The sequence below is a fragment of the Calidris pugnax genome, unplaced genomic scaffold, assembly GCF_001431845.1.
Source record: "Calidris pugnax isolate Ruff unplaced genomic scaffold, ASM143184v1 scaffold13, whole genome shotgun sequence".
Lineage (NCBI taxonomy): Eukaryota > Metazoa > Chordata > Aves > Charadriiformes > Scolopacidae > Calidris > Calidris pugnax.
In genome coordinates, this window is record NW_015090810.1 from 8,653,870 (window position 1) to 8,663,707 (window position 9,838).

At 42.9% G+C, this 9,838-nt stretch overlaps 1 long non-coding RNA gene across 1 annotated transcript; it reads left to right on the top strand.

Moving 5' to 3' along the window:
- Positions 1-707: 707 nt before the first annotated feature.
- On the top strand, positions 708-1,791 carry LOC106885967. The gene is made up of 2 exons (XR_001411544.1): positions 708-872; positions 1,353-1,791. It is a non-coding gene; the product is annotated as an uncharacterized LOC106885967 (long non-coding RNA).
- The last annotated feature ends 8,047 nt before the right edge of the window (positions 1,792-9,838 follow it).

Sequence of the window (9,838 nt, forward strand, 5' to 3'; positions counted from 1 at the left end):
AAAGGGTTCGGAAAGCCTTGCTCACTCTAGCTCCTCTTTTAAGCAAAGCACAAGGGGCTATATATAGGCCATATGTAATTATAATTTCTCTAGGAAAGTGATTGATTTTTCTTTCAGTATAAACCAGTCCCTCACTGGCACGGGCCAGCACGAAATAAAGATGTTGGCTTGGCTTCCAACAGCCGGCGAGGAAATTAATTGTAAAACAGCAGGGCCCGTGACACCAGGCCAGCACTCCTCTGGGCCCCAGACCACCAGGAGAAGCCATGGGTGCCGGCCATTTCCCTCACACCTCCAGTGCAGGCCCCCGGTCCCTGCGGGGAAGGTGCCTCCGGGGAGGGGGGGCCACCGCCGGCCCCCACCCCACCATCCCGGGTGCCGGGGGATGGCCCGGGGCGCTTCCACAGCTCCCTCCTCGGGAGACGATCTGTGAGGCGGACGCAAGAAGCCGCCCGAAAGCAGCAGGTTTCCCGCTGGGCCGCTGCAGCCGCCCGGCGCTTCCCGGCAGAGCGGCGGGCCCGAGGACCCTCCTGCTCCTCGGGGAGGAGCCGCTTTCCCCCCAGGAAGCCGCCCGAGGAGAGCCCCGACGCCGGGCGGCCCCCGGCCCGCGGCCCGCGGCTGCCGCCCGCTGGAGGGAGCGGGCAGGGCCCGGGGAGGAGGCGGCGGCCCGGGGTGTCCCGCTTGTCCCCACGGGCCCAGCGTTTCGCCTTTTGCCGGCCGCCGGCTCCGAAGCAAGCCCGGAGCTGAGGGGTCGCACCCCGCTGGGGTGGCACCTGCTCTCGGCGGGGGGCATCGAGGCGAGAAGCGGCCCCAGTTAGGGGTGGCGGTTCTGCTCCCGGCGGGTGACCGGCTGCCCGTGGCCGTTAGGACCGGTAAGTGCCAGGCTCACTCTGCTACAGCACTTCCTCCCCCCCCCGCCATTAAAAAGCCCTTCGACAATCTTTTATTATTATTATTCCTGAAAATTCTTATGCAGTCAGATCATGCCGCTTAAGCGAATTCTTATTTATAATCCCAAAGGCTGCTCTCATTAAGACAGCTGGTGTAAGGAAACCTCTCAGACCTGTCACTCAGAACCCTCACTGGCTCGTATCCACACCTCACCTGCTCGGTTTTAACCTCGTCGGTGCACGGCCTAGGCGTGCAGCCCAACAATACTCAGTTGTTGGACCCCCCGGGGCTACCTAGGGAGGTATCACCTCCACCTCTTACCACTATCCCTCCTTTATATTTCCCTTTAATCCTCTTTGCAGGCGCATGCCCTCAGGAGCCCGGGTCCGGTGCCTGCCCCAGTGATCCAGCAATGCCACTCGCTCACTCGGGGTGTCTTCTTTCTCCTTTCTCCTCCGTAGGCACGGCCTCTGCACATCAGTTCCAAACCCAGGGGTTTGTGGTTTTGTCTGCGCTGAGATGCTCTCGTGAACGCGCCCGTCTCACAGAACAAGCCAGGCCGTATCGTATCTCTGCCTTGCCCTATCACTACTCTTTTGGCAAACTTGGTGCTAACTGCAAACGAGGGTGATGACTTGCACATTTCCTTCAAGATTATTCTTGTTACCAGTGCCAGTGGAATGTCTCTAGAGAAAGCTTTGACCAACAACTGCTTTTCAAGTGGTTTTATGCCTGTCAGTTAAACAGGTTTTAGGCCGTTTAATTTGGATTATTTCTTTTTCGTAAATCGTGTTAGACTGAAGCAAAGAGTTTATCATTGTCCATGTGTTTTTTATCAGTGCTGTTACCTCTATCACAATTCTGACTTTGTCTGAGAACAAAACCAGATTTATTTGATAAGGAGTTGTTTGTGGGTTTTTTTTTTCTATAAAAAGGTTGCTAATTGCATTCAGATTTCCCTACATGACCCTTTCCTCAACTAGTAACCATCAGTACTCCTCCAGGTTTCTGAATTTTCCCAGTCTTCTGAGATGCATATCAGTTGAGTAGTAACGGTCAATCATCATTTCTAGGACTCTTGGTACAAGTTTCCTGCACATTTTAATAAATAAACCCCAACTCCCCAAACATGGTCTTTGCCTCTAGTAGAAATCTAATGTTCTCTTTCTGTAGAATGGACCATGAGGTTCTTTGCCATCCTGATATGAAAAATCAACCATCACCTATAAGCCAATATCTTGCTGCTTTCTAAATACAGAAGAGACTATTGATTTTAACATTTGCCTTTTTTGTATCAATAACAGTTTACCATTGGCATATAGTAACAGGAGTCTATACTTCATATTTTTAATTGTTGTTGATCCCTGTCTTGTAACCTCAAAAACTCTTTCATTGCTTTCAGGTCTGCTGGTCAAGACTTCTTTTCCTACTGTGTTTAGCTTCATTTATCACTGTCAAACTTTGTTAGCTTCTTGTCTATGGAATCATAAAATCATTTAGGTTGGAAAAGACCTTTAAGATCATTGCATCCAACCATAAACCTAACACTCCCAAGTCCACCACTAAACCATGTCCCTAAGCGCCATGTCTGCACGTCTTCTACATTCCTGGAAAATAAATACTTGGCTACTGGAAAAGTATAAAAATTATGTTCTGTCCCTACTTTTATACATGTTTATGCTACCCTTTCTTTTTCTTTCAGATTTCCTAAATGTATTTGCTGTCTTTTGATCAAGTGCACTGGAAGAGATTTGCTGATACTTTTCTATATTAACAAAAACCCCAACCTTGCATTGATGTAAGAGAAACCAACCTAACAAGCTATTCTAACCCTTATCTGATTTGAACCACTCTTAAGACCTATGAGCTTCTAACTCAAGGTTCTACATGGGGTCTATAGGGTAGCAAGCTAAAATAGCAAGAATTGGCTTCAGAGCAAATAAAGGAAGGTACATGAGCCAGCAATGTGTGCTCACAGCCCAAAAGAACAACTGTATACAGCAGGTCAGGGGAGGTGATTCTGTCCCTCTGCTCTGGTGAGACCCCACCTGGAGTACTGTGTCCAGCTCTGGAGCCCTCAGCACAGGAAAGACATGGACCTCTTGGAGCAGATCCAGAGAAAGCCACAAAAATGACTAGAAGGCTGGAGCACCTCTCCTATGAGAACAGGCTGAGAGAGTTGGGGTTGTTCAGCCTGGAGAAGGCTCTGGGGTGACCTTATTGCAGCCTTTCAGTACTTAAAAGGGCCCTACAGGAAAGGTGGGGATAAACTTCGTAGCAGGGCCTGTTGCAATAGGACAAGAGTTAATGGCTTTAAACTACAAGAGGGAAGATTTGGACTAGATAAAAGGAAGACAGGTTGACATGGTCCTCAGGAATTTTTTATTTATTGCTTATTTCTTATTTATTTTTTTTGTCAGAGTTAGGTTGATGGTTGGACTAGATGATCTTTAAGGTCCCTTCCAACCTAGATGATTCTATGATTCTAAGAACTTTTTTACAATGGAACTGGTTGTCCAGAGAGGTAGTAAATGCACCATCAATGGAAACACTCAAGGTCAGGCTGGACGGGGCTCTGAGCAACTTGGTCTAGTTGAGGATGTCTGTGCTTATTGCAGTGGTGTTGCACTAGATGATCTTTAAAGGTCCCTTCCAACCCGAACTATTCTATGATTCTATTTCTTCACTGTACATATATTTCAGCTGTGGAACACATGGTTATTGATAGCATACATAGGTCCAGAAATCATTAAATGCAAAGACACAAGTTCTTGAATTCCATTAAGTATCTGACTCACAGAGAAGTACATACTATAAAAGTATCTTACACTTGCTTTTATTTTTACTTTTTTGCTGGGCATATGCTATTAGCCTCTTTTGTAGGCAGAGTACTGGATTAGGTGGAGCTGCGACCTGATCCAGAACAGCTTTTGCGTGGTCTTATGTACATGAACCCATCCGCCTCTGAGGTCTTGCCCCAGTTCCTCTGGATATGGTACTAGTCACCACAAAGTTCTATATGTGGTGTAGGCAGGCAAGACACTGGTGGGAAATTGCCCCTTAGCAACATGGCTTTTAGTTTGATGGGCCTGCATAGCAAATCCTAGAGAAGCAGGGGGAAGTGCAGGCTGTCCTTATCCACTCCTTGTTCTCCCTCTCCTCCAGTTCCTTCTGAACACTCAACCTGGTGGGTTTTCACACCCCGCTGTTCATCTTGCTGCTTGTGAGCAGGACAGACTTTCACTTTCTTAACTAAGGAAGCATGGCTTAGTTTCCTAGTTTTCTATGTGGGCTCCGAACTGATACCGTTAAGATGCTCTTAATAGGAACTCAGTTATTTTTATTGCCAATCAGTGCCTGACAGAAGCTCCCCAGAAGCAAAGTGCTGATGCTTAACTCAGGTTCGAATCTGATCTGCTCAACAGACCTACAGGATGAACGTTTCAGAGTAATTTATGACTGTATCAGCATTGAATCAAACAAAATGTGAAGTTCAGTGGAGAAAACGATCCTTACAAATAGCACTTTGTCTCACAAAATTTGACAGTGCAAATGAGAAAGGTTCTCTGTTCCATGCGGTTGAGTGGAGTTCAGTTTAAAAGACAGAAATAGCACAGTTGTGTGTAAATTATTATTATTATGTGACATTATTTGAAAACAACTCTGAAAGAATGAAGACTAAAAATCTCATCTAATTAATGCGTAACAATAGTTGATGATTTATTGACTCTTCTGTGAATATACAGATTCTATTAACAATATTTAGATACATTTTCTCAGAAATTCTTAATTATTTATGTTTAGTAATTTATGATTAAACATTTTACAAGAAACAAGGCACTAAAATGTACAGTTAGTCATCCTTATTACATACTGTGTGAGTTTCAGACATACGGTAGATTCCCCTCACTTAGACAATTACAGGCTCTCTTCCTCCAATGGTACTTTTCATTGCATTTCAAACATACCCAACCTTTAGAAAGTACACATTTTAGGGCCCTACTTTTGTCTCCTTTTACTCACTGTTTCTGTAGGAAAAACAAAGAATTTGCTATGAAAATTAGCTACACAATAAAGATAATGAACACTCCATTCCTCACATTTCTAAGGACTTGGACATACTGTGAGGTCTTTAGAGATTCGAACTATGATGTGGGCATTATTTACCAATTAAAAACAACAGTAACAAAAAAAGTTGTTTAAAGGTGTAATTCCAGAAGCTACTTCCATGCAGGACAGAACCAGCTTTGGTGGTGTTTGAGGCACTAAAATACTAAACCAACAATTTACAACGTGTGAGATGTTGGAGGCTGACACCATGCTAGGAAAATCAGATTGGGCTCGTGGCTATCATTTGGCTAAAAATGGGATCTTAAATAATGTATAGTTTTTAGTGCAATTTAAAAAACAAAACCCAGAAACTGTTGCTAATTAAAGGCAAAGACCACAAGAGATACCATCTAATACTCCATTAAAATATTTAGTATCAGAAGGAGTGTATACATTTTCAAGTATCTTATGACAAATAGCCCAATACTCAAGTGCTAGTTCTGTTTTAGATGCTCACTGACTAAAAGCACAAACACGGCACAATGTAATTTTATATACTGTTAAAATACAACAGAATCTAATGCCACATAATAAATACAATATGGTGTAAAGAAAGAGGGGTTTCCTAATTATTTGACCACTTATACAAAAATGACAAAGAGGAGTGCCTAGATTCAAGTTTCTCCTTGAGATTCTCAGGCACTATTTCAGAGTTCTGATTTTCAGTGCCTCTGCATTTAGACTGAAGTGATCCTGAACCCCCTGAGCACACATGGAAAGATTACCACTTTCAGAGATTTTCAGAGGATCCTCGTAGTCTCGTTGACCAAAGGAATTCAAGTGCTATTCCACTGCTGGTGGAATATACATGCAAAATAGGGGAAGCTTGTGTAGGATAAGAAAAAGTGATGGTAGAGAGAGAACCCCTCACAACAACCTCAAGTAATACCCTGGGTCATTGACGAATTAAAGTGAAAGTTACTTTTTCCTCTCAGAAAGAGAAGATTTCTAAAAACCTGGCCAGTAAGTCTTCTCAAAACATGGCCACCATGATGTACCATCACAAGATGGCAGTAGACATTTGGCAGAGATGTCAATAACACATTCGGAAATAAATTATCTCTTAATGAATTTTTGCTTTTTGGGTATTGTAAAAATATTTCTGTTAAATAGCATGAATTTTTGGAAAAGAGAGGTTCTTACTTAACAGTATGAGTCACCCAAAAAGCACAGGAGGAAAAAATGTTAAAGACAACCATTATGTGATTGCTTTTCATAAGCAAAAACTACATTTTTTTTCCTCGTGGTCGCATAGGTTCGAAATTCCAGAAGATGCCCAGGTGAAGTGGGGCTCCAATGCTCCCTGGAAATTGGTAGGATCTGAAAATGTAACCAACAAGCTTTACTGAAAATCTCACACGTGCTTTCTAGAGCCCATTTTGCCCAGAAGTTCTGACTTGCCATGATCCCTGATGAGACAATGGGTCAGCACCTCTGAAAAACAGGCCCTGTAACTACACTAGCGCTGCTGGATGGTAGTTGGTGGCAAAACAGTTTGTACACCTTGTGACTGGAAGTTCAGAAACACAACCACAAAAAGAAAGGTATTCTTAGGACTGAGACTTCTACTTCTCTGGGAAGTAAGACACTGGAATATCTCTATATTTGCATTTATGGACTACCAGAATGTTTTCCTGGTACAGATCTAAAATGTCAGGACATCTGCATCTTGAGAAGCTGAAGATCAGATCTCTCATTATTTAACCTTAGACTCTTCAGAAAGAAAAAAAAAAGTGGAAAGTATAAATTAACACAAAAGCTCACATATAGCTGAAAATACAAAATAATAGAAAAAGATTCAATATATTGTTCATTTGGTTGAATTCATGTATGTATCGGACTGGGGATGGATTAACATAGTTGGCTTTATTTTTATAATTAAGAATGCTCACTTATTTGATGGAAGTGGCAAAGATTTTACAAGGAAGAAAGATGAGAACATGCCTGTGTGATGTATTAACCATACCAGTTAACCAAATCCTAACAGGACACTGAATCTGTCAGACTGAAGCTGTGTTTATTTATTGCTCTAAGTAGTTGAACGTTTACAGACCATAATTTTAAGTTGAACCATGATTTGGAAGATTTTATTACGTAACAATTCAAAAAAACCATTGCTTACCACCCAAAGCTATTTTTACAGATCACCAAAGTGACCCACTGCTGCTACTATGTCCCTACTTGTGTTTTAAGGTGTGATGGGATGTGGGCTTGACTTTGCAGTGCCGTGGGGCTTGAGCCACTTCCGTCCATGCTGCGTGTAAGAGAAGGGCTTAAGTCTTTTCCTGTGCCTGATTTTCCCAGCCTGGCTCCCTGACGGTGCATTCGGGCTGGATTTACAGAAGTGGCGTTGGCAGCTGTGGCATTTGGACCAGAATGGAAATGGAGATCTACAGTTATCAAGCCAGTGGCAACGAGTAGAGAAATGTATTGGCTTCAGTGGAACTATGGAAGTGTAAACTGGAAGCAAGCAACTGATTTACAAGTCTACAAGAGGAGTAAAAGCAAGATTTACCCCAGAAGACAGCGTTGTAATTGGCTGAGAGAAAGTACATTGTGATCATTTGTTGATTATACCTCTAAATTTGCCACCTTATCAGGGTGACAAGCCACCTCAGTGACACCGTCAGCAATGATGATTGTTCCTGCTGGCTGAAGCCCCTCATTTTTTATTCAAATTCATCCACCACTGCTGATTTGGAAATCAGAAAAGATGCAGGGAGTCAGTGACAGACAATTTGAGAATGTGAGCCCCTCGCCATGGACCAGCTGGCACCACCACATCGCTAAATGCATCCAAGTAGGAGTATTGCATTCAAGAGGAAGAGGACAAAATCAGTATGGGAAGTCTTCCTCAAATGCTATCAGCCACCAACGGCGTGCAAGATAAAGCCCAGTCTAGCCTCAGAGCCCTCATGCGAGCCAGTAATTGAAAGCAAAACAAGTGCATTTTGGCAACTAATGTTGCTTTATTTGGCAAGGACTTCGTATTACACCTCATTTTAGACAGAAAGTTGGAGGTAAGAAAGTATTTGGACTGGACATTATTGTTCCTTAAGCAGAGGTTTAACCTCTCTATTAGGTCAGCACTGATAACTCCCCGCCTGCCAAAATTTCTGCCCTGATTTAAATACCAAATCCATCACATCACCTCCCTAATTTGTACTTTTCAGAGTCTCAGAATGTGAGAGCATTTACAAGATCTTTTTCAGATAAATGGAATTTACCATGTGAGTGTCAATTATCCAGAGAAAGCCACAAAAATGACTAGAAGGCTGGAGCACCTCTCCTATGAGAACAGGCTGAGAGAGTTGGGGTTGTTCAGCCTGGAGAAGGCTCTGGGGTGACCTTATTGCAGCCTTTCAGTACTTAAAAGGGCCCTACAGGAAAGGTGGGGATAAACTTCGTAGCAGGGCCTGTTGCAATAGGACAAGAGTTAATGGCTTTAAACTACAAGAGGGAAGATTTGGACTAGATAAAAGGAAGACAGGTTGACATGGTCCTCAGGAATTTTTTATTTATTGCTTATTTCTTATTTATTTTTTTTGTCAGAGTTAGGTTGATGGTTGGACTAGATGATCTTTAAGGTCCCTTCCAACCTAGATGATTCTATGATTCTAAGAACTTTTTTACAATGGAACTGGTTGTCCAGAGAGGTAGTAAATGCACCATCAATGGAAACACTCAAGGTCAGGCTGGACGGGGCTCTGAGCAACTTGGTCTAGTTGAGGATGTCTGTGCTTATTGCAGTGGTGTTGCACTAGATGATCTTTAAAGGTCCCTTCCAACCCGAACTATTCTATGATTCTATTTCTTCACTGTACATATATTTCAGCTGTGGAACACATGGTTATTGATAGCATACATAGGTCCAGAAATCATTAAATGCAAAGACACAAGTTCTTGAATTCCATTAAGTATCTGACTCACAGAGAAGTACATACTATAAAAGTATCTTACACTTGCTTTTATTTTTACTTTTTTGCTGGGCATATGCTATTAGCCTCTTTTGTAGGCAGAGTACTGGATTAGGTGGAGCTGCGACCTGATCCAGAACAGCTTTTGCGTGGTCTTATGTACATGAACCCATCCGCCTCTGAGGTCTTGCCCCAGTTCCTCTGGATATGGTACTAGTCACCACAAAGTTCTATATGTGGTGTAGGCAGGCAAGACACTGGTGGGAAATTGCCCCTTAGCAACATGGCTTTTAGTTTGATGGGCCTGCATAGCAAATCCTAGAGAAGCAGGGGGAAGTGCAGGCTGTCCTTATCCACTCCTTGTTCTCCCTCTCCTCCAGTTCCTTCTGAACACTCAACCTGGTGGGTTTTCACACCCCGCTGTTCATCTTGCTGCTTGTGAGCAGGACAGACTTTCACTTTCTTAACTAAGGAAGCATGGCTTAGTTTCCTAGTTTTCTATGTGGGCTCCGAACTGATACCGTTAAGATGCTCTTAATAGGAACTCAGTTATTTTTATTGCCAATCAGTGCCTGACAGAAGCTCCCCAGAAGCAAAGTGCTGATGCTTAACTCAGGTTCGAATCTGATCTGCTCAACAGACCTACAGGATGAACGTTTCAGAGTAATTTATGACTGTATCAGCATTGAATCAAACAAAATGTGAAGTTCAGTGGAGAAAACGATCCTTACAAATAGCACTTTGTCTCACAAAATTTGACAGTGCAAATGAGAAAGGTTCTCTGTTCCATGCGGTTGAGTGGAGTTCAGTTTAAAAGACAGAAATAGCACAGTTGTGTGTAAATTATTATTATTATGTGACATTATTTGAAAACAACTCTGAAAGAATGAAGACTAAAAATCTCATCTAATTAATGCGTA